A 26,074-nucleotide genomic window follows, 5' to 3' on the forward strand; every position below is an offset into this window, starting at 1 on the left:
CCTCTTCCTTTCAAATATGTAGAGACTTCCGCATATGGCAGTGCTTGCTAGCTTTTCCCTGGGACCCTCTGCCAGTTTTTTGTTATTTCTGAAAAAATATGTGGAAGTGCTTTCATTCGCTTAAAAAGACCCAAGTTGCTTGTTCTCTTGTTACGGGAAAGTCTAGTGTCCTATGTTGCCAGATGCCAGTTGTCTTTTAAGCCTAAGCATGATACAAAGGTACTTTACCACAGCATATTTTTCATTAGAAAAGAGAAAGTGGAGTGGGTGGATGAAGGATGTCAGACAGATCATGTCTTTTTCTTAGAGAGGGTTCCCATAACAGCAGATAAATTGGTCTGGAAATAGCTAGCAGTCCTTTCTTTATGTAAAACTTAGGTTTAAAAAAAAAAAAAAAGTCCTGTATCTAAGGTTGTACTGTGGAATTTAAGAGGGGATAAAGGGAATGGCAGTCATGCCCTGCTTTGTAAGTGGCTCCTAAACCATTCGTGTCCTAGAGTAGATGGACCTCTGGACCTCAGGCTTCCTGAAGATCAGAGTGTGAAAGCACAGAGTCCCACCGAAGGGTGCGAGAAACTTCACAGCTTCTTTGCAGTTGTCTGGAATTTCCCGGAGAAAGCAAAATACAAGGCTAAATATAGTCTTTCACCTTGAAATGCCATACGGGTAATAAAAACAGGGTTATGATAGGTTGGTTTGCAACACTCCCACTTCACATTTTATGTGCGTTTCCAAGCAACAGAGCTTCGCTGAAACTAGAGAAGTAGACAAGTGAGGGATGAGCCCAGAAGGTTCAGCAATGGAGGTGCCCAGACACCTCTGGACATCGGAGAACTGCATCTCCCATTTCCCTAACTTAACCCCCTCCTGCCTCTCCCCTGCTCTACCCTCAGAATTTGCGGAACCCCCAGCATAAAGTGGCTTTTCACTTTTTTATTCAGTTCTCTCGTCCTTGCCTTTTTACTTGATCATACGTCATACGTTCCCGCCCTGAATTACCTAGGAACCATCCAGTGTTAGAAGGAAAATAGGTTCCATCTCAATTTTCTTCATTATTTGTTAGTGAGGTATATAAAACAGCACATTATTTTGGGGAGTTCTAAGTCATCATTCAACTTATGGGACACAGGTATAGCCCATAGGTCTTGACAAAATTTCTGGTTCCAGTTTTAGGTTTCAGGACATTCGCATTTAAGTCAAATTAATTTAATTAAAGCTCATCAACTGAATTTCTTACTTGACAAATCTTAACACATGCTTTTTCCTTCTATCTCTTGTTTCTCTATTGAAAGAAATGTCTATTAAGTAAAAGAAAATTATGAAACTTTTCCAGTCCAGGTTAACAATTAATATGGTGATTAGATGCCTATCAATATACTTGTTTGTACCAACATCATAAAAATGCACACATTCCCACGCATGGGCTAAGGACAGCAAAACCAGGTAAAGACTGCCTGACAGGGAAGTAATCCACATTTCTAGGAGGCCCACTGTAATAAAGTCAAGTGCTGGATATATGAAGATTTATGACATGTTAGCTTGTTGTTATCACACATTATATGGCTAAGTCAGTCATGGGAAATCAGTTCAGGGCCAGAAGGAAGTAGTCCATGGACACATTTAGCCTTCAGTGTGAAACTCTTTTACCTGCCACAGTCACAGGAATCTTAGAGTGTTAGAAGGTCAGCAGACTGGACGTTAACATTAGGACATTAGCAAATGTTGGCTGAGTAGGACCTTAGTAACAATTGCCTGTTTGCCCAACTTGTCCAAGTTTTCTCTAATTGTCTTTATAAGCCTACTATTATAAATTTTGCCAGTTGAATAAATCATTTGATGACATTACCGAAATGGACATTGTCTGACAGATTTTCAAAGAATGAGATAAAATTCCAAAATTGTATTTCAGGGTGGAATTTGGTGTGTTTGCTGTTCTCCTCCCTCTCAGGGACACATCTAGCTGTCTCTAGGGAGAGGTGACACCAGGAGCCACATAGGACAGGAATACACAGGCTGGTGCTCTGTACTGCTGAGGTCCTGATGGTACCAGACTGACAAGCCCCAGCACCTCACCTCTGACTCCAGAATAACTCTTAGCTTCTCTTCCTGTTTTGTCTTGTTAGTCCTTCCAGTTAAGAAACTCTATTCCAACTGACGGGTTTCCTTCTTCTTTCTCCTTCCATCTGCTCTTTTGTCCCCTCTTCTTTGATCTGGTGCCTGTTTCAAGCACACTGGTCATTGTAACTTACCTCTCCTGCTCAGCCCCGGATCACTTCCTGTGGCAATGCTGAGCCATATCCGGGAGACCTCAGCCAGCTCCTGAGTTTCTTTCAAGACTCTACTTTCTTAGTGTAGTTTGAGGTTCACAGAAAAATTTAGACGAAGGTATACAGATTTTCTATATACCTTCCTGCCCCCCCCCCACATGCTTAGCCTCTCCCATTATCAACATCTGCCACCAGAGTTGTATATTCATTACATGGATGGATCTTCATGGACATGTCAAAATCATTCAAAGTCTATAGTTTACATTAGGGCTTACTTTTTTTTTTTTTTTTGAACATTTGACACATGATATTACATTACTTTCAGGTGTACAAGATAGTGCTTCCACTTCTCTATATGTTATGCTGTGCTCACCGCAAGTGTAGCTACCATCTGTTACCACATGACCCTATTACAATACCATTGTCTATATTCCCAATGCTGTACCTTTTATTCCCACGATTTAGTCATTCCACAACTGGAAGCAAGCTTGTATCTCTCACTCCTCTTCACCATCCTTCCACCCACCCATCCCCTCTGGTGATCATCCCTTAGGGTTCTCTCTTGGCATTGTGTGTTCTATGGGTTTGAACGAATGTATAATGACATGTACCATACAGAGTGTTTTCATTGCCTTAAAAATCCTCTGTGATCCACCTATTCAACCCTTTCCCTACACTAACCCCTGGAAATGACCATGTCCATAGTTTTGCTGTTCTAGGATGTCATATAGTTGGAATCATATAGTATGTAGCTTTTCAGATTGGCTTCTTTCACTTAAGCAGTATGCATTTGAGCTTTCTCTGTGTCCTTTTATGGCTTGATAACTCATTTTCTCTTAGCACTGGATAATACTCCACTGTCTGAATGGACCTCAGTTTATTTATCTGTTCCCTTACTGAAGGACATCTTGACTGCTTCTAAGCTCTTAAAATTCTGAGAACAGCTGTCATAAACATTCTTGTGCAGGTTTTTGTGTGGACGTAAGTTTTCAATTCTTTTGGGCAAATGTCAAGGAGCATGGTTTGCTGGATCATGCAGTAAGAGTATGTTTAGTTTTGTAAGAAACTGCCAGACTGTGTTTCAAAGTGACTATGTGTTTTGCATTCTCTCAACCAATGTCTGAGAGGTCCTGTTGCTCCCCACCCCACCAACATTTAGTGTTGACAGTGTTGTGGACTTTGGCCATTCTAGATAGGTGTGTGTAGTATCTCATCATGCTTTTAATGTGCCTTCTCCTGATGACCCATGATGTGGAGCAACTTTTCATATGCTTTCTTAAAAAGAACTGCACATTTAGTGTATCTTTAAAATATCACAACTGGGTCCCAAGAATCATCTTATCATTTTATTTATGTTCCTGAACAACTTAGAAGTTATTCACCAGCCTGAGGAGCTATTCCTTCTTCAGAGACATGGATCCATCTTCAAATTTTCTGATAACCTTGTTTTCAACTGTTGTGGCTTGCTGAATCAAAGCAGCTGAATGTGATATAAGTTGAGTGTTCCTTCCAGAATTAACTCATCTTTCTGGGCATGAGACATTGAACCCAAGCGATGTCTGGCCTCATCCAAACACTGCAGATGTATTTGTCACCCAAGAAATTTTGGACTTCAGTCAAAGACCTATTCCTCTGACTAATGACGTTTATGGGGGAAGTGAGCATACATAGACCTCATCTTGTAATGAAAACCCAGTGTAACACCCTCGATCACGTTCTGTACGTGACTATGGAAAGTGTGAACAGTAGCCGTTTCCTTTCTATTTCCCCACCATTTGTTAACCCAGAGCCTCTTCTTTTTCTTTCCAAGAAGACGGAGTTTTATACTGATGCGCTTGAAGTCCTTCTGCAGGGCTCTTTTGAGGCACTTCACAATAGCTGTGCAACCCTTCAGAGTAATGTCGACATTTTCTGGAATGTCAGTCTTCTGATTGCTGACCACAGCAGATGTGGCAAAGAGCTCATATGCTTGTCATCGCTAGGTCTTCTTTGGTGAGGTGTCTGTTAAGAGGTTTGGCCCATTTTCACTAGGTTGTTCATTTTCGTATTGTCAGTTTTTAAGCGGTGTTTGTATATTTTGGGTAATAGTGCTTTATCAGATGGGTCTGTTACAAGGTATGCTCCCAGTCTCTGGGTTGTCATCTCATTTTCTTATCATTGCCTTACACAGCAGAAGTTTTGGGGTGCCTGACCGGCTCAGTCAGTGGACCATGTGACTCTTGATCTTGGGGTAGTGACTTTGAGCCCCACACTGGGTATAGAGATTACTTTAAAAAATAAAGATTAAAAAAAGTAATATTAGTCACCCTTCTTGAGAATATTCACAGAACAGAAGTTCTTTTTGTTTTGTTTTGTTTTGTTTTTTTGAGGTGGGGGAGAGAGTGTTGGTGGAGGAGGGGCAGAGGGAGAGGGAGAGGGAAAGGGAGAGAGAGAATCTTAAGCAGGTTCTATGCCCATCATGGAGCCCAACATGGGGCTTGATGTGATGCTCGATCTCACAACCCTGAGATCGTGACCCGAGCAGAAATCAAGTGTCTGATGCTTACCAACTGAGCCACCCAGGTGCCCCCAGAAGTTTTTAATTTTAATGCAATATATTTACCAATTTTTTCTTTCATGGATTGTGGCTTTGGTTTGTATTTAAAAGTCATTTCCATGTCCAAGGTCATCTAGGTTCTCTCCAATGTGGTGTTCCAGGAGTTTTATAGTTTTGTGCTTTATATTTAGGTCTGTGATTCATTTTAATTTTTGTGAAGGTGTAAGGTCTATGTCTAGATTCATTCCCGGGTAGTGAACAAACTGTTATCTGGCAAGATCAACTAAGAATAAGAAAATTAGAAGTTTTTATTTTATTTTCACTGTTTCTTCTCTGATGCTCTTCCTTTCTTTATGTAGATCTGAATTTCTAATCTATATTATTCTCCTCTCTAAAGAAGTTCTTTTAACACTTCTTGTAAGACAGGTCTGTTGGTAAAATATTCCTTCCACTTTTGTTTGAGGAAATTTTTATTTCTCTTTGGGTTTTAAATGCTAATTTAAATTTAAATGCTAATTTTGTACGGTTCAGAATTCTAGAATGTTTGGTCTATGTGGATGAACTAGGATGATTTCTGAGGAAAAGGTGAATATAATTCTTACCTTTGTTTCTCTATAGGTAAGATTTCCCCCCTCCCCTTCGGCTTTTTTCAGGACTTCTTCTTCATTTTTGATTTTCTGTCATTTGAAAATGATATGCCTACATATAGGTGGTTTTTGTTTGTTTGTTGCATGTATCCTGCTTGGGGTTTCTGAATTTCCTGGATATATGGTTTGGTAACTGACATAAACTTGGGTAGTTCTGATTCATTATTGTTTCAATATTTCTTCTGTTCCTTTCTCAATTTCTTCTATTTTTGACGTTCTCATTACACATATATTACATCTTTTGCAGTTGTCCCATAGTTCTTGGATAGTCTGTCCTTTTTTTTTCAATCTTTATTCTTTACTTTTCAGTTTTGGAAATTTCTACTGATATACATCCCCAAGCTCAGAGATTCTTTCCTCAGCTGTGCCCAGTCTACTAAAAAGAGCCCATCGAGGTGCTCATTTCTTTTACAGTGTGTGGTTTTTTTTTAATCTCTAGCTTTTCTTTTTGGTTCTTTCTTAGGGTTTCCTTCTCTCTGCTTACATTGCCTTTCCATTCTTTCCATGCTGTCTACTTATTCCTTAGAACCAGTCCTAGTTGTTTTAAAGCCCCAGTCTGATAATTCTAACATCCCTGCCATGTCTGGTTTGGCGATTTGCTCTGTCTCTTCAAAAAAAATTTTTTTTTGCCTTTTAGTATGCCTTGTAATTTTTTCTTGATAACTGGACATGATGCACCAAGTAAAATGAACTGCTGTAAATGGACCTTCAGTAATGTGGTGTGAGGTGTGGAGAAGGAGGGAGAGTTTTATAGCCCTAGGATTAAGTCTCCATCTCTTAGTGAGCGGAGGTCTCTGGCCGTTGAACTACACAAGTATTTCTCAGGGTTTTTTTTCTCCACATACCCCTCCCCTCTTTAGGTGGGACAGGGTGGGCTATCTGAAGTTAGGTATTTCTCTTCCCCCAGGCCAGTTAATTTCTCATATTACCTCAGCAGGTTTTTTCTGGTTAATTAGTTTCCCCCGTGGGCAGGACTTACTGAGAATGGAGAGCTCTGGTGTGTTTCAAAATGGTTCCCCCCCCTCCCCCCCCACCACCAGAAGCCCCAGGGGATTTTTCTAGGCTATTTACTATGAGAACCTGGTCAGGTTCTTGGAGTTAAAGCTCATAATGTTTGGGGCCATGTGTAAAACTAGGTTCTATAGCTTTTAACTCTCAGACCTCCCCACATTGAGCCTTTTATAATTCATTAATTGCAAGTCAGCTTTTCCCACCCTGGCGCTGGTTCCCATGGTGGTTTCTACTCAAGAGTCCGCTCGGGTAAGCTGTGATTTCCTGTATTTGTCTGTGTTTCCTATATTAGGAGTAGTGGTATGCCTTGTCCTCCTGTCTCTTTAAAATGTTCAAGAAGCGTTGTTTATTTTTCAGTTTGTTCTACTTTTTATTTGTTGTGGGGACAGAATGGTGATTTCCAAGCTCCTTACATACAGAACTGGAGACTGTGCTCCTGGGTTTCTTGCCCTGGCTGGAGAAATTTATGAAATCTCCAGGCTACCTGGGTCCCAGGTCAGATAGCTTGTGGTATGAGAGGCCTTCACCTGACCAGCCAGGCCCAGGACAAGTTCTTACATGCAGGAGAATGTTCCTTGCTCAGAAATTATGTTGGGGTCCTGCCTGAAATTACTTTCTCTGTGAATTTACTACTCCAGGTACCTCACATTGGTGGATTTACATTTTTTGTTTTGAGACTGGCTTATTTCTCTTTAGCATAATGTCTTTAAGGTTTATCCATGTGATACCATGTGGCAGAATTTTCTTCCTTTTTAAGGCTGAACACTCTTTCCTGTGTGCGTATGTCACATTATGCATATCCATTTATCCCTCACTGGACTTTGGGTGGCTTCCGTCTTTGGGCTATCATGAATAATGCTCCATGAAGAGGAGAATACACATATCTGATCGAATCCTCGCTTTTAGTTATATTGGGTGTAGACTCAGAATTAGAATTGCTGGATTGTGTGGTAATTCTATTTTCAGTATTTGTGGGGAATTGCCATGCTATTTTCCTCAGTGGCTACACCGTTTTACATTTCCTCTAGTGGTACACAGGAGTTCCAATTTTCCACGTCCTAACCAACTCTTGTCATTTCCTTTTCTCTTCCTCTGCCTCCTCCTTCTGTAATTAGCTAACCTAATGGGTGGGAAGTGGTATCTCCTTGTCGTTTTGATTTTTATTTCCCTCATGATTCATGAGGTGCATCTCTTCGTGGGCTTGTTGGCCACTCATGTATCTTCTTTGAAGCAAAGTCTGTTCAAGTCTTTGCCAATTTTCTAATCATGTTGTTTGTGTTTGAGTTGGGTCAGATCTGATTTTTTTTTTAAACCGTCTTAAGCAAATTTTAAATACTGGTTACTAAGTAACCATTTGAAAAACATGGGAAACAAGCTCCCAACAGCAGTGGAGGTCAAACAAACCCTATTAGACAGTGGCGCTGGTCCCAGTGCTGCCAGCTCACTGCCGCGGCCCTCGATGGGTATGGATGTCTCCACGGGGGATCATCCAGAAAGCAAAACCTGGTAGGAAGGACCAAAGGAAGGGCATTCCCTGACAAAAGCGGTGGTTTCCAAAATCCGGTTTTGTTTCCTTCTGTTTCCGAAGCCTTACCTGCGCTTGCCACAGCAATGAGAACAAATTACACATTCGGCTTTTTTTAAGAAAGGGCCTCACCTGATGAGGAGGCAGAGAAAACTTACCATCAACCAGACGTGGAGCATTAAAGACCTTTATTTCATTGTCCAGAATATTCCATTGTGAAACATCTGTTGACTCAGTATTTGCAGGAGGAGAAAATAGAATGTCGATCTGGAAATATATATATGTATGTACATATATATATACTTTTTTTCTTGGAAGTATATTAACTAGATAACTCAAGGAGATGGCAGTTGACCTCCATGGTGATGTCTTCTATTACTGCTGGGAAAGGTACTTTGAGTGGGCTCAGTGGAAGCAACCTGCCCTGGAATGTTCAGCAATTGATTCTGCCCCTGCCACTGTCTTGTGACCTTCCGCTCTTTTTCTTCCCCTATAAGATGGGCTTAATAATACCTTACTGGAGGAGCTTTGGGAAGGAGTAAACGTTTTTGTTTTTTTTTTTAAAGTAGAGGTACTTTTAAAATGTAATGTTCTATGTAGCCCTAACCTTTGAATCTGACTTTTTCCACTGGTCCTGGGAACAAGTGTGGGAGGGGTGACACTGGCCATGGTGTTTGGTCTGGGCCTCCTCGAGGGTTAGAAGCAAAGCTCCAAGCCCCCTGGACTTTGCCTTTTGAAGGCCAATGCAGTTTTGTTTTGTTTTGTTTTGTTTTGTTTTGTTTTGTTTTGTTTCTGCTTTTGATCATTATTGTCCTTGATATTTTCCACTTGGCAGCTTGCATGGCTCCTCCTGTCTTCCTTGGAAGCCACTGCCATCCCTCTTCTGACACATCCCTGGCAAAGGCACGGCTATGGTAAGCCAGGGGGGCCCACGCCCTTCGCAACCCATACAGTGACAAGCTCAGTACTTGCTCCCGAAGTTCCCGTCCACACCTGCTCAGGGCGAAGAGGCAGCTCCCTGCAAGTGAGCACCATTCTGTAGGCCAATATCGCTGAAACCCAAGCAAAGGAAAGGCTCTCTAAAGGCAGAAAGCCTCACAGACGTTGAGAATACATTTGAGGACCTCCAGAAATCCGTGGCTCCCAGTGTAGCAAATGATATTCTAGGAAACCCAATGATGGAAAACAGGAGCACAAGTAAGAGACGAAAGAATGGCCTTTCCATACCCCAGGGCCTCTCCTTGCTAGCTGTGTCACTTTGGGCAAATTTACCAGCATCTTGAGTTTTAACATCCTCTTCTATAACACTGGGGTGGTCATACCCATTTTAGCAATATGATGACAAGGCTAAAGGAGACATCAAACTTAAAGCACTTGGTGTTTGGGGGGAAGCATAAGAAAAGTTAATTCCTTAACAAATTGGAGGGGAAAATGTACCAGGGCCAAGGCCATGAAGCATTTGCCAGGTAGCAGCCAGAAGCGCAGCCTCCTTTTCAAGGAGATGGGGTCCGGGAGGGATCTAACGTCTGGGCATCCTTGTGCCATTAAATGAACGTCCTGTTCTTAGTGGGTGGTTTCCCGAGATGTGGGAGGTTGCATTGCCTAAAGTCAGTGTCCTACAAGGCCACCCTCTGGTCTTCTTTCCTGAGAGCCTTGGGAACCCTTGTACAAATACCGCTCCTGGACTCCTGGGGGTCTGCGCGATAGCCAAGTTCTCCCAGAAGGGTAGGAAGATTGGGCTCCTCACTGTGCTTTTCTACACAAATGGCCACAGCTGTCATTATTCAGGGCTGTGCCTGCAGAGAAAATTATATAGCTGGGCAGCTTAGGGCCCTGACAAAGTCATGGTTTTCGAAATCGTTTAACCCTTAATCATCCTTTTGGCAAGGGTCTTCCCCTTTTCCTATTTTCTTCAGCTACTCTTCCAAGCCTTCACCCTTTTCCACAAACCCCCAAACTTACTTCTGCCCCACCTTCTCTGCATATGGACTGGCTTCCCATTTTCTGAGAAAAGCCGTTTTCTAGGCATCCCCTTTCTCATCCTCGAATCTCTGCATCTTCAACGTCGTTCACTCTGGCGCCTTGTCTCTTCAGTCAGTCCACAGGCTCTTCACAGAGCCCCTGAGATGTGGTCTATTAATTTTACTGAGACTCTAGGCGTTATAGACCGTGTCATGATGGAGATGGTGGGCACCATCTCTGCTACCACAGGGTAGCAGAGAAAAATGAAACCAAGTGGGAGGCAGAGAGAGTCCTGTAATATTTCAATCACTCTTTTTTTTTTTTTTAAGATTTTATTTATTTATTTGACAGAGAGAGATCACAAGTAGGCAGAGAGGCAGGCAGAGAGAGTGAGAGGGAAGCAGGCTCCCTTCAGAGCAGAGAACCCGACGTGGGACTCGATCCCAGGACCCTGAGATCATGACCTGAGCCGAAGGCAGCGGTTTAAACGACTGAGCCACCCAGGCGCCCCTCAATCACTCTTTAGAGGCAGTCATGCCTGTTTTTTTTTTTTTTCAGTTTCATGAGTTAACTCTCTTTTCCCCTTAAGCTGGTTGGCTTCTGTCCCTCACAACTAAAGGGGACCGAAAGGAAGTACGCTCTTCTAGACTGTAAATGTCAGCAGGGAAGGACGGCGTCTGTGTCTGCATTGTTCGTTCCCGGCACTTCGGAGAGTGCCTGGCGCATAGTAAGTTCTCAAGAGATATTTCTTGACTAACCCTACCTGTGCCTGGTGTTGATGCTTCCATCTCTTCACTTCAGCTCCATCTTTGTTCCTTTTTCATTTTCTTTCCTGTGTTTTAAGCCTCTCCCTTCCTCAGATAGTATATATTTCTGAGTCCTCTTAATCCTAAAAATAGAACCAAGCACATAACAACAAAATAAAAATCTTCCTTTATTATGGCATTTCTTTCTAGCACCCTGACCTACTTTCCCATCTTATCTGAGCTTTTCAAAAGCATATTCTTAACACACTGCAACGTGGCTTCCATTCCAACGATTTCTGTGCTGTCATACTCATTCCTGACATGCTTGGCTCGAATGCACGTAGCACTCTCTGTCAGGCACTCTTATTACAGTCCATACAGTTGATCGATACCCCTTCTTCCCAGAAGGCAGGATGTCCCTCAGAATCTTCTAGAATCTGCTTTCTAGATCTCAGCTTATGGCTCTTGCTTTTGCCTGAAATCTCTGCTTCAATCCTAACCTTCTGTTAACAGAATTTGGAATTCTTTTCCCACATTGAGACTACAGCAGCACAATACTCTCCTTGGCCTTGGTAATTTGCTGCCGGTGGTAAAGTAGATCAGGTCTCCATTAGCCAGTGTGTCCAGGGCCCACACTGATGTCACATTTTGACCTTCAGAGTTATACCAAGTGGAGGATGGCCACCGTGGCTCTGAGGCTGACGCTCTTAGCTCAGTGATTTTCAGAGGCCTGTTGCCTAAGTCCACATTTTGGGTATTGAACTGATATTTTCTCTGCAACCTCCAGGATTAGGTGAGAGACAGATTTCATTTTATGGAGGATAGTGTACTATTACCTAAGGTCATTTCAGGAATGAGCCTGTGAAAGGAGGTACCTTGCCAACTGTTCCAGGAGCCCTCTGGGAATTAATCCTGGCTTGTTCTGCTGACCTGATGAGTAGTGGAGGATTCTAGGCATCTAAGGAGAAAATTATAACTTCATCCATATAACAAGTGCAAGTGCATAAATAACCTGAATTGTTTAATTTATAGAGGCTTAAGAGATAAACAATCTCTGCTCTTCCTGCTAGCTCTAGAAAACAGCAGAGTCCTCCGGTGGCTACATCCATTTCATGTAGGCACTCAGCAAATATTTGACAAGCACCTACCATCTGCAAGGAGTTCATTATCCACCTAGGGACAAAAATTGTGCAGATAAATGGCTTTAATAAAATGTGGCATTAAATTTCAAATGGGCTTTCTTCTGTTAAAAGGCTACAAGGAGCCTTAAGAGTAAGAGCTAAGTCAACAAATGCAAAGTACCCATTTAATCTAGTAAAACGCCGATTCATCTCATTCGGTGATGGCTAAACCTGGCTCTGAGTTGGCGGAGGGCGGTAGCCTGGGGTGGGCGCTGGGACTGATCTCTCTAACAATGTTCCAGAGTGGATCTGATGTGTTCCTCTCGGTTTGGACACCACTGGTACACTGCACTCTTCCTCAGAACTGGACTTGCCATGAAAGTGTCATTCGACGGCATATTCTTGAAAATGGGTCCTCTCTTGATTATCTAACTATGCTCCCTCTGGTTCTCTCCTGGTTTTTTTCTCCATCTCTTTTACGGGCTACTAATTTTCTTTCAGCTGTGTGCTAGTTTTCTATGGCTGTCATAACCTCAAACTTAGTGGCTTGAAATAACACAAAGTTATTGTTGTGCAGTTTTGTACATCAAAACTGATATACACAGATCTCACTGGGCTAAAATCAAGGTGTCAGCGGGGGCTGTGTTTCCTTCTGGAGGCTCAGAGGGGGGGGAGTCTATTTCCTTGCCTTTCCCAGTTCCCAGAAGCTCATGGCCTTCATCCATCTTCCAACCAGCAACCTGGGGCTGCATCCTTCTTATGCTGCATCACTCCAACTTCTTCTTCTGTCTCCCCCTTCTACTTTTGGACACTTTGTGATTAGACTGGGCCCACTGGGGTAATCCACACAACTCTGAGCAACTTGATTCCATCTGCTGCCCCCTTTGTCATGTATCCTAACCTCTTCAGAGGTGCTGGGGATTGGGACGTGCATGTCTTTGGGTAGCGTCCGGGTGCCAGCTGCTGCCAGCCCCTTACTGTGCTTGTTCTATAGCCCTTTCTCTGCAAACCAGGTCTTCAGAGACCAAACAGGTGCAATGAGTGAGTGAGGCTGGACAGGGGGGTAAAGGGGCACTGGCTGACCAACCAGCCAGTTGTGACTATGCTGTTGTCAGATCTTTCGCTTTTTCAAAAAAAGTCAGAACATTCAATTTTGTTTCTTTGATATATCCCACAGCTTTTAATGATTGGCAGGGAATTTTAATGTTTAAAAGCATTATGGGAGCCACATCTATTGCCGTATTTGGCTTTGAGATGTCCATTTATAACCTCAGCTCCATGTATCGCCCCTGGAAACGATCTCATTATGCCTGAGGATTCAGCTGCCACCTGTACTGTGTGTGCTGACTCCCAAACCTCCGTGTTTACATACACTTCTCTGATGTGCTGAGCACAACCTCACCGACTACATTTCAACAACCATATGCACTCATGCTCAAATCTGCTTCTTGAGCCTGAGACCTGGGAGCCCCTCACTTTCTAGTCCAGTGGTCACCAAGTCCCCTCCTTTGCACCTGCGGCCAAGATTGCCTCTTTACTGGATTATTATAACGCTGGTTTGACTCATCTCTTAGGCTCCATTCTTCCTGATTCCAGTCTACACTCTAAAATGCAACTTAGACCACATCATTTTATGCTTCTACTGAGCCTTCTTCAGTGGATTCCAATAACCCACAGGGTGAAGTCCAAAGTCCATAATCTAGCATTCCATGCCTCTCACGTTGTGACCCAGCATTACCTCTCCAGCCGCATCTGTCACCACTTTTCCATTGCTATCTCGTATTTCCATATTCCAGTACGTTGATTGCAGTTCCCTGTATCTGGGGCGTGGCTTACCACTCACTGGTCTCTCTGATTGGGATGCCCTTCCCCATGAATACACCTGGAGACCTTCTCGTCCTTACCCCTGAAGGTCAGGGCTTACTTAAGCTGTGCAGTGTTCCCCAACTCCTTCCCTTCAGCCTTTCTGCAGCCCTTCTTCCCAGCAATCGTTGTGCTCTGCTAATACATCCTTTATCTGTCTCACGTGCTTTGATTATTTGTTCATGTCCATGTCTCCTATCTTTGTGTCATGAGTACTTAGCAGAGGGCCCTCAATACAATCACGCCTAATAGTATTTCTGAATGAACGAATGAATGAAGGAAGGAACCATGCCACACAGATGGCATCTGTCCTATTTAGGATCAAAATTACCCCAAAGAGTTGTAATTCTTTGATGAGTTTCTCAGTCCTCTCTTCAAATAAGTTTCTATCTTCCGCCAGCTGCAGAAGCTCTTTGAATGATTTAAAATGTAGAATTCAAAATTGGCTGCCAAGAAATGCCACTTCATTTCCTTTCTAAAATAACGTGACTTTCCCCATGACCCAGACAAAAGAGCAACCCTTAGGTAATGTTTCATTAAAAAAAGAATTTTTTTTCAGGGATAAAGAAGTGAACATGAGTGGATTTTAGTTCTGCCCCTTTCCTTGGTGATCCCTAGGTATTTCTTTCCATATGTGAGGACTCTTCCCTGTGTGGACGCTCAGGGGAAGGCAACTGCATGGCCTGCTTTTAGTCTCACGGTGACGCCATCTCAGGAAGTGCTCAGACCCTGTGAACCTTGCAGGCTCCTGCAACTTAGTCATAGATCTGGGCAATGACCATGATTTATAAAGCATTTCTCTCAGACAGAGAGCAGATTAGTCATCTTTCTAAAAATGGAAGGAACAGGCACAAAGGGGCACTTGTCTTCACTGGGAGCCTGGCCAGCAGAGCCCCCAGCAAAGCCTGTAGACGGACCGGAAGACTTGGGGGGTGGGGGGGAGACGATCAGCTCAAGGGCAGTCCCACGGTCACTCCCAATCTGCCTGACTGTACGAGGGCAGCAGACCCAGGGGCAAAAAGAAACCCAGCTCCTAGACCCACATAGTTACCGGACATCACTTTTTTTTTTTTTTTTCCCAAGATTGATTTTATTTATTTATTTGAGAGAGGGAAGGGGTTGGGGGAGGGAGAGGAAGAGAATCTCAAGCAGACTGTGCTCTGAGTGCAGAGTCCACTGTGGAGTTCTGTAGCAGGACCTGAGCTGAAACCAAGAGTCCAATGCTCAACCTGCTGAGCCACTCACGTGCCCCAAACATCACCTTTTTTGATGCCCAAGGTTTACTCTTCTCCTGTGTCTCTGGGTATATTATCCACACACCCTCCTCCCCCCACTTTGAGGGAAAGAGAGAGGGGGAAAGAAATGAACATTCACTCTATACCATTCACTGTGTACCTGTTGTGAACCAGGCAATGTAGAGGCTTTAAATGCTTTTCTTTTTAAACTTGTTTCAATTTTATTTGCCTTCTTACATCTCCATTTTATAAGTGAGGAGACTGAGCATCAGTGAGGCCAAGCAACTTGCTCATTTCTGAACAACCAGTGAACGATGGGGCCAAGATATTATTCAGTAGATGTTATTTCAAAGCCCACACTTGTTCCGTTGATGACACAGCTGATCCAGGAGAATAGCTGTCACATCTGATTTTCGTGCTTGTGTGCCAGAACAGACAGCTTCTGTGAGCCTATCCGATTTTTAATTTTATTGGCTACCATGTCCAGAGTATTCTCAGGCCCACATTCGGGCAACAAATCAACACTCGTTAGGTGAAGGGTAGGTCAACTTGCCAGGTTGACCTGAAGGCGCATGAGAACCAGCCCCCGCCTGCCAGGACTTGGAGGCTTCTTGGGTAGCGGGAGAAGTGAAGGAGGAACACTAGAGCACACGAGAGCCCAGGGTCTGCCGCAAATAAACATGCTGGCAATGCTGGACATTTCTGCCATGACATGCTGATGGTGTTCTCATGGGCTCCATGCTCTCCTGGGTGCTTGTGGGGCCAGAGCCGCCATGCCTTCTCTGTCGCTCACTCGAGAGCATGTACTGGATGGCAGGTAATTGAGGGCTTGCCATTAAAGGGATTCCTTGAATCAAGGAGGGTGTTTGGTATTTTCATCATGAGTAGTGACATGCCAGTGGCAATTTCACGACAGATGGTGGTACACCCATATGTTCAGAGCTTCTGTGCCTGACCATCAACACAGAGGGCAGCCAAATGTCTAATGTGGACAGAACACACTGTGACCTGAGATGGGGGGGCTCGGTGGGGCCGGAGCAGATGGGGTGTCTGACCTGGAAGAGCAGATGACTTAGACTCATGCTGAGCGTCGTGCCGGACATGCGGAGCTTAACAAATGAACCAAATTGAAAAACGCAGGGCACACCCAAGGTCCAGCATGAGGCAGGACCCCCTTTCCCAGTGCAGTGAGGACGCATGAGGGAACCACAGCCCCAACCCCTCCTGCAAACACATGATCAGGGGATCAGGGGGAAGGGAAACTCTCAGGAGAGACTGAATATTTTCTAAAGGAATTGTTTGATGTATTAGTCTGGAGTATGCTTTTAGTCAAACAGTATAGAAACTCTTTCTTCCCTTGGCCAGAGGGCGTGGGATTGGGAGAAGGGCTGGAATGATAAGGACCAAAGCAGTTACATATTCTCTGCTTTAAGTGGTGGGTGCAGACAATTTTGTGTAACTACCACATTGATATTACTTACTGGTTTTTCCATTTTTGATACCATACCACCCCGTGTCACTTTCTCCCTTTGCATCCTGATTTCTGATAGTTAACACTATCTTTAGTTCTTCTGTTGGTACCTTTGTGTAACTTCACATTTCATACTTAAATCTTTCTCTCTTATTTTGCCAACTTTCGGTGATGTCTCCTGGTTCCTATTTGGTAGGGTAAGGACGCTTCCATCAACTGCTCTTTCTACCTTCTCCTTTCTTTCGTTTGGATAATTCATGTTTGCCTTCTATCCGGTAACCTTCTCCAAGGCTTATAGTATTTGTAGGTTGAGTCTAAAAGGTTGAGTATCAGAAGTAGATTTATGCTACTGAGACTATGAAATCCTTTTCAGTGTGGGGTCACATGTCAGTGTTATGACTCCTGCACTTTGCAGAGCGTTTTAGCCCCCAGCTGCTGCTGTCACAAATTCCTGTAGACTAAGTGCCCTCCCGAACACCACAGTTGCTTAGTGACTGACGAAAGCAACACGAATCTACGGTTTTGGGAGTCGGAAGCCTCCACGGGTCTCACTGGGCTAAAATCAAAGTGTCAGTAGGGCTGTCCTGCTGGAGTTTCTGTGGATGAATTTATTCCCTTGCCTTTCCCAGCTATTACAGGTCACCCGCCTAGGCTCATGGCTCCTTCCTCCACATCCAGAGCCAGTTGTTGGATTTCTCCGATCATTCTTCCATCATCGTGGTTTTCTGCGATTGTAGCCTGGAGATGTGTCTGCTACGAAGCACTCATGTGATTAGATGGGGCCTACCTGGACAATCCAGGGTAGTTCTCCATACCAAATTTCATAATCTTCATCACATCTGCAAAATTTCTTTTGCTGCACAAGGGTAAGATAGTCACAGGTTCTAAGGAATAGGGCATGGGCATCTCTAAGGGGTCCGTATTCTGCTCACCATAAATGTTCCTGGTGTTTAAAAAATGACAAGGAATGGATTCTACTTCCTACACTCCATCATTGCTCACACACCATATTTTAATATGCTGCATTTTTTAGACTCAAGTTTTCTTGTTTAGATGTCTTTTGTTTTTAGCGGAGTCCTTGTTTTTTGTTAGAAGTACATTTTCTGTTCACCAAATCCTTATATCTTCCTGCTTTTTACCTCTACCTTATGTGTTATTGAGATCCATTTTAGCCTATTTATTTACTTAATTTGTAAAGATTTTGTTTATTTATTCGGGAGGGAGAGAGATAGTGAGAGAGAGCATGAGTGGGGAGGAGAAGGAGGAGCAGACTCGCCACTGAGCAGGGAGCCCGATGCAGAGCTCTATCCCAGGACCTGAGATCATGACCTGAGCTGAGGGCAGATACTTAACCTACCAAGCCATCCAGGTGCCCGCCTTTTTATGTTTTTTTAAAGCCCGTTTTTGGGAGCTCACCAAGTTCTTGTTCTAGTGTGGAGCACTTGCTTTCTAGGCCCACTGCTCTGTTTTTACCTGGCATTTCTTGTTCTTGAACTCTTGGTTTGGTCTCACCATTGCTTACATTCCACATCCTCACGTTTGTTGTGTTTTACCCCAGCCTCCAAACAACTTGCTGTGAAACAATGCGTAAGAGAGAACCTTTCTGAGTTCTTACATGTGGAAAATATTCCCTCACCCCCAAATCTTTTACATTGTTTTGCCATCTTGTGTTCACTTCATGCTGATTCCTCATATGCCTGGGCTTTCTAAAAAAAAATTTTCCATTTATGTTTTTTTGTCACTTATTCATATTCTTTTTTCTTACTTTTAGTTGGGTTGCCTTTTGCTAGGACTCCTTTTATGTGTGGTGGGCATTAATCCTTCGTACTATATATTGCAAAATTTGCTTCAGAATTTATTTATTTTAAAATTTTATTTGTGGATGTATTTATATTCTGTGTTCTTCTGTAACCATTGTTGACCTCAAGCAAAGCATACTCCTTTTTCATTACATTTAGCCTTTGGTATGATATAGTTTTGTTGATATTGTGAATGGGGTTTTAAAAATTACATTTCTAGTTATTATTTATTTATGAGGCTGACATGCTGCTTACTGCACTAAGGAGGCAGGTTCCAATTATTGTTTACTTAAATCATAAGAAAAAATGATTGATTTTTATAGGTTAATTTTATGTTTAGCACTCTTACTCTGGTCTCTTGTTAAGTCCAGTAATTTTTCAATTTATTGTCTTAGATTTTAAGTGTAGACACATTTGCCTGCTTAGTGACAATATTTAAATCTCTGCTTATTTTTCGGAAGTTATTGCATTGACTACAGTCTCAAGAAAATGTTGAATAATAATGGTGTCCTGTTCTTCACTTACATATGAATGCTTCTAGTGTCTCACTATAAAGTAAATATTTATGACAGATTTCTTGGATATTACTACTACCATGTTACTAAAGCTTCCTTTTCATAACTTACTAAAATATTTTTAAAATTTTAAAGTTAGGAATGGATGTTAATGTTGTGAATTCCAGGAACAAAATAATTGATTTCCTAAGGTTGAACCACATGTAAATTGAAAGGGTTTTGTAGGATTGATGAGTCATTTGCCCCTAGCTCATGATGTTGTTTATTAGGATAATTTCTTAAGAGCTGGCATGGTACAGTGAAATTTTTTACACCCGTCACTCTGGTAAACCCACAAAGTTTTTCCAGAACACACAATAATGCTTTTCCATACAAAATTGTTGTGGTTTTTTGTGGAAAATTTAGAAGACTTTGGTGAACATCAACTTTTTCCTGTCTGACCAGCACAACTTTCTTTGGAAAACTACCTCTCCCCAGTCCACAGAATTCTGGTGAGGCTGTTAATCATGGCTATCTCCTCATCCAGGCTCAGATGTAGGCTCTGACCCAGGCTGGACCATGAATGCCCTTGGGGGACTTACATAGTGCAGGAGAAACTTCTGAAACTTCCATCTCCTTCATCTGAGACCATGGGCACTTTCACAAGTGCAAGTCTGGAGGGGCTGGTGGATTTATTTTCTGTTCCATGGAGTGTACCTATTGAGGGTGAAGTGAATTCTGAGGACAGGGCCAAGTGGTTGAGAGAGAGGCAAAATTCTGGTGATGTAGTTTGGTCTTTTAGACTTTACTGTGACAGAAGTCCACCCTCAGAATTCCTGGTTATGTGAATTCTGCTCCGCCCCCCCCCCTTTTTTTTTTGCTAAAAGTGCTTTGCATTTTGTGGTCTGTTATTTGCTAGGGAGAGAATCTAGGACTACTATTTGTTCCCAAAATACAAAAGCAAGATTCAGAGTCTTCCTCTTTGTAGCAAGAATTGGTACCAACACATTATATTCAGAAAGGTGCAAGCCAGTTTCCATAAATAACAAGTATGTATGGAGAGAAAGCAAAAAGAGGGGAAAAAATCACTGGTATGCTATCCAGAACAGTGTAGGTGAGACCAACGATGAGAAGATTCTATGATCGGTTTTAGGTGTTGAGTATATGTGAAGTGCTCAGCAGATTTTTGTTTGTTTATCATATGGAAGAAAACTTGTGTTTGGTTTGCGATTATTTTCTGAGGCGTGGTACAGACAGGAATGAAGTTATCCACAGATCCGTAAGCAACAAAGAAGGACATTGCTACTTGAATGAAAGAGCCTTTTTCTGGATGCCAGTAACCACATGATTTATTCAGAGAGAACAGGCTGCACTTAACTGTGTGCTTCCTGACTTCGATTTAATATAAAGAAAACAGTAAAATTTTAGGAACAAGTGGTTGTGCTCATTGAGTCTGAGTTTTCAGTGTACTCTGAAGAAATGGGCAGTGAAGACAAGAGTCTTTTTTTCCATATAGCAGTGGTCTGGCTGTTAAAGGGAAGGGTTTGAGAAATGAGGAAGAAGATGAAAACACTTCTTTGTGGCAGTGATAATGCTCATGAGGCTATTTCAGTGATATCTGGTGGTTTGCTGAAAAGCATTATCAATGATATGCTGTCTCATTTTCAATCTTGAAAGAAAGACATTGGGCTTTCTTGAGAAGACAGTACTCTGGTGAAAATAGCTTACTTGCTAAGAGTAAGTATCATAACATTTGCTTTTTGGAAAATGGATAAAAATTTAAAAATTTCAATGCTCCGTTATTGGTCATATGGATTTTTGATTAATTGCTTTACCATTTTAAAGAATGCAAGCAATTCAGCGAAGTACAAAGGAGAAATTAGGAGATAACCCCAAATCCCATACTGTGAGTTACCTCCCAGGCTTCACCCTATGCACACATAGAGCAAGAAGGCCAGAGAGATGGGAGAGGTACATCACTAGATAGCATGCATTTTATAAAAATTACATCATACTTTTTAACAGAAGGTCTTCAACTTCATTTTATTTATATTATAAAATCCAATTTACCAGGAGAAACTGAAATGAAAATAAATGTAATCGAATTTAACACAAGAAAAAGAAGTTGGAAAACCTGCTGATAAATTGTTCTTCCTTACAAAATAGTTACACAATTATAAAAAAAAATCGTTCAGAAGTTAGAGTCATTATCTTATTTAACCACACATACTAATTTTAGATTCTATTAGTTGACTTCCTGTAATAAAGGGTAAGAAATTACCAGTCTCACTTCCTTTCCCTACCTTCCAATTTTGCTGGTTATCTTATTTCAGTTTTGCCAAGGTTTAAAACACTTCCATTTGGTTCTATAGTTCTAATTACCATAGTTGCTTATAATTAGTATGACATTTAGACAGATTCAGTGTTCACTATGGGCTTTTTCTCATGGCTTCTTCAATACTAAGTTCTTTACATTGATTCATATATCCAGTTGGGTATGAAGGGCTCATAGGTTTTCAATTTCTTTCATTTATTAACAGGGACCTGTCTTGTGTTTTTAAATGAAAAGCAACTTGGCTAGGTATAATACACTTTGCTTGTACTTTCTTTCCCTTATAGGCGTTATTGAATTGTCTTTTGGCACCAAGTATTACTGTGGAGACATCGGAGGCCAATCTGTTTCTGCCCGCACCTTAAGGTGACTTCATTCTTACGCATAACATTTTACACTTGATCTTCGCCAAAAGGCCGAGAAGTGATTATGCATAACATTTTAATCATTGGAGTTCAAAATCCTCACCATAGTATGGCTTGATGTTGAAAGCTCTGTGTCATTTCCCCTTGAAAAACAGTGTATTCTTTCAATATATAAATTCCGTTTTTGCTTCATTTTAGCAGAACATTTCTATGTGATATATTTGAATATTTTTTGTTTCATTCGTTTCAAAATTCAGGATGCCAACAGTGGATCATATTTGTTCTCAGTATCTATAACCATTTCTGAATTTTCTTTAATCTCTTCACCTTTTTATTCTCTGCTCTGTAATTATCTCATTGTAAGAAAAAATCTGCTCTGTATGTTAGTGAGTCTGCAGAGTCATCTCCACTTACCACTGTGTATTTTCCATCGTGTTTCTGGTCTGTGGAGATGTTTATTTTGTTTTGAGTGGAATCTATGCCTTTAAAGATATTTTAAAATATATTCCATCATTTCTATATGTTTGGGGATGGAGGGCATAGGAAAAAAAGGAGGGTTTGTGTATTTTTTAAATTTTAGAATGACCAGAATTTTTAAAGCTCTTCTATGTCTATCTCATTTTTATTTCTAATGAAGTTTTTTTGGGGGGGTGGGTGGGGGACAGGGAGTGGTTCTCTTCAAGCTTTCCAGAAGCTATTTCTTCCTTGAGGGACCATTTTCCTTCACATATACCTTTACAAGTGCCTTATTGAGTCCCTGTAGGTAAAAAATTTTTACAATGTATTTTATTTGGAGTGGCCTTACTTTTACCTCTGTCGTTTCTTCTCTTACTGTGATGGCTAGGATTACCTTTGTTCTTTGTTCTGTTATTATGATGGCTAGGATCCTTCAACACAATATAGAATAAGAGTGATGATAATGGGAACATCAATCAGAGTCCAGCTGGGAAAACAGAAACCATTCTAGGTATTTCAACAGAGGAGATTCAATAGAAGAAATTGGTTCTACAGGTGATGGAAGCATAGGGAGTCCAATAGCTGCACTTAATATAACAAAAAAAGTATCAGTCATATTTATAAAACCAGCCAAAGATAAAGACAAACACTAAAATGGTGAAGTCACCCAAAGATGAGTAACAGCAGAGCAATTTATTGCCTTGGCCTGGAGGAAAAAAGGAAGAGTGGGGTTCACAGAGCTGAGAAGCAAGGGCTACCTAGTGGAGAACCGTAACAGTGACCAGGAGCTGGGACAATGGAGAAGACTGCAGCGATGGTACAGAACAGAGAGAGAGATAGGAAGGGAAACACTCTGCTTATACCTTTCTGCTCCCTTCTCTGTCTTACTATCACTTCTTACTGGTCAAACCTATCTGGTTGCTAGAGGCCTAGGATGCCTTGGAAGAACGTCCTCCACCTTGCAACAAAACAGCCGTTTGCTTGGGACTATAATTCTAAGTTTAAAAAAAGGCATTGAGAACTTTGGAGACATTACTTTTCCATTTTTATGTCTCCTCTCTTTAAAACTTCAGACAATTATGTCTCAAGGGTGACCTCCCATGTTTCTTAACTTTTCTCTCATATTTTTCTATCTCTACCATTTGAGTATAAATTCTGAGATTTCCTAAATTCTATCTTCCAGATCACTAACCTTCTATTTAAATCCTATGTACTCTAAAATTTATTTCCTTTGCATAATTGTTTTTTGAAGCATCTTTACAAAGGTATAATGTACTCATTTTTAAGTACAAAGTTCAATGAGTTTTTACAAGTGTAGACAATCAAGATGCTTTTTAGATGCTCTTATGTTGCTGCTTGTGTCAGTAGTGTCTTCCTTCTTCCTGGTGAGTACTATTTCATTGCATGGACATAGCACCATTTGCTGATCTGTTCATCTGCTGCTGTTTGTTTGAATTGTTCTCTTTTGGGACTGTTGCAAAGAGTTGCTGAACATTTATGTCTTTGTATAAGCATATGTTCTCATTATCTTGGGTAAATACCTAGAAGTAGAATGGGTGATCATATGACAAGTGAATGGTCAACTTTGTACAGACGGCCATACTGTTTGGCACAGTGGCTGTGCCATTTTACGTTCCCACTGGGAATGCATGACCCTTCCATCCAGTTGCTCTCCATCCTCACCAACACTTGGCATTACCAGTGTTACTGATTTTAGTCTTTCTGTGGGTATGTAGTGATATCCAATTGTGGTTTTAGTTTGCACTAAATGCACTAGATGTTCATGCCCAAATTCCCAGAACTTGTGAATGTGATAGGTTATATGGCAGAGGGGAATGAAGGTTGCTCATTAGCTGATCTTACAATAGGGTGAATAGCCTGGACATCCAGGTGGGTCAATAAAGTCACAAGGGTCTTTAAATGTGAGAGGGAGGAGGAAGAGGAGGTTAGAGGGATGCAACATAAAGACCCAGCTCGATATTGCTGGCTTTGAAGGTGGAGGAAAGGGGTCACCAGTTAAGGAAAGTAAGCAGTTTCCAGAAGCTAGAAAAGAAACAGACTCTCCCCTTCAGTCTCTAGAAAGAATACACTCCGGCTGATAAGTTGATTTTAACCCAATGAAACACATTTTTAATACCAGACTTCCAGAGCTGTAAGATAATGTATTTATGTTGTTTTAAGCCACTAAGTTTATGGCAATTTGTTACAGTAGCAATAGAAAATTAACACACTGAGGTAATAATTTACTGTGACAGTTGCTACCACTGAACCAACTGCAGCTTATTCACCAACACTTTATCCCCTTCCAACTTTCCTTTTGGCCATTTCATTAACCTCACCATTAAGACATGACAGAGACTCTAAATTTAATGATTTGCTCAATTTTAGGTTGTATTATCACAGCTTCAAGAAGATAGCTTGATGGCAAGAGTAATTCTAACCAGGAGTTAGAATTGGTTTCAGTTACCCATCTTTTCCCCTATCCTCAGTAACTACTGTCTTCTGTTTCCTGCTTATAGTCCAGAAAAGATTAGAAGTAAGACAGCAGGTACACTGAGGTTTGTGATCACACTGACATAGTTTTGTTTGCTTGGTTTTTGCTTATGGTAAGTTATTTCAATTTGTGTCAGTTACAAAGCATTTGAAGTGAGATCAGTGCAAGACCTTCATCAGAGGAATACAGTGTATACACAGGAGTACTGGTGGGTGTACTAGTTTGTTACCACAGAGTGGGCAGCTTAAGCAGCACAAATTTATTTTCTCAATAAATTCGAAGGGTTAGAGGTCCAAAATCAAGGTTTTAGCAGGATTGGCTTCTTTTGAATCCTCTCTCCTTGACTGGGAGAGGGCCATCTCCCTCTTATGTCTCCACACGGTTTTTCTGGGCCTGCATTTTCTATGTCATAATCTCTTCTTACAGATTCACCAGTTGTCAGATTAGGGCCCATCCATAGGACCTCATTTTACCCTAATTAAAGGTCCTACATTCAGGGGTGCCTGGGTGGCTCAGCTGGTTAAGCATCTGCCTTTAGATCAGAGCCCCACATCAGGGTCTCTGCCCAATGGAGAGCCTGCTTCTCCCTTTGCCTGCCCCTCCCCTCCGCTGCTCCTGCTCTCCCCCCCAAATATAAATAAAATCTTTAAAAAAAATAACGGTGCTGCCTTCAAATATAGTCATATTCTGAGCTACAGCAGGGAGGACTTCAACATATACATTCTGAAGAAACACAATTCAGCCCTTATCAGAGAGCCCTTATCAAAGGCAATTTTAGTAAGGCATATGGAAAATGTTCAAGAAAACAAAAATGAAAAGTATTTAACTTCACATCCAATATTTGTGCATAAGAGAAAATTTAAATGGCTTTCAAATGATGATTTGGAGTGAAGATATGCCTAGATTTTTGTTATTACTTATATATAGAAATGAGAAAATTGGCATTTTGTGCTAAGCCCTGACAATGATAAAATAAAGCAAACACTGGTATAAAGATAGTAAACATGGTGTTATAAAGTACATCAATATTTACAAATTTTTGTAGTAATAATCCTAATAATAAAAAATAGTAAGCTGTTAAAGTAATTACCTAAAACATCATTTCTTGAGGTGAAGGACAACTACAGAAACACACACTAATCAACCTGGCTGAAATCAAAAGAGGTAATGTGAACTCAACAACACTTCTGAAAAAAGAAAGTAAACATTTGGGGTGCGTGGGTGGCTCAATGGGTTAAAGCCTCTGCCTTTGGCTCGGGTCATGATCCCAGGGTCCTGGGATCGAGCCCCACATCGGGCTCTCTGCTCAGCAGGGAGCCTGCATCCTCCTCTCTTTCTCTCTCTGCCTGCCTCTCAGCCTACTTGTGATTTCTATCTGTCAAATAAATAAATAAAATCTTTAAAAAAAGTAAAAATTCATAGTTCATTGTTCCAATATAAGGAGATGTCTCTTGTAGTGTCAGTCATTTAACTATGAATATTTTCAACATTCTGTTAAGAGTTATTTGGAGTAAGAGCATGAGGAAGAAGTAGATCCACTTTTTAAAAACTGTGGAATGAATTTAGTAGTTTCTTAATATATACTCAATTGGATTTGATTGGTGGATGTTTCTCTCCTATTACTGTTCCCACTACCACAGATCAACCCAAATGCCTGAAAACTGCAATCTATAAGCATCTATAGTATCTGCAGAAAAGAAATCGGGAGGTAAGGGCGCCAAATAGAACGCAAGACTCAATACACTGTTTA

General features: G+C 41.5%; 1 pseudogene; it reads right to left on the reverse strand.

Moving 5' to 3' along the window:
* Positions 1-3,641: 3,641 nt before the first annotated feature.
* On the reverse strand, positions 3,642-17,915 carry LOC123954424 (annotated as a pseudogene).
* Between the last annotated feature and the right edge of the window lie 8,159 nt (positions 17,916-26,074).

This window comes from Meles meles, chromosome 1 (genome assembly GCF_922984935.1).
Source record: "Meles meles chromosome 1, mMelMel3.1 paternal haplotype, whole genome shotgun sequence".
Lineage (NCBI taxonomy): Eukaryota > Metazoa > Chordata > Mammalia > Carnivora > Mustelidae > Meles > Meles meles.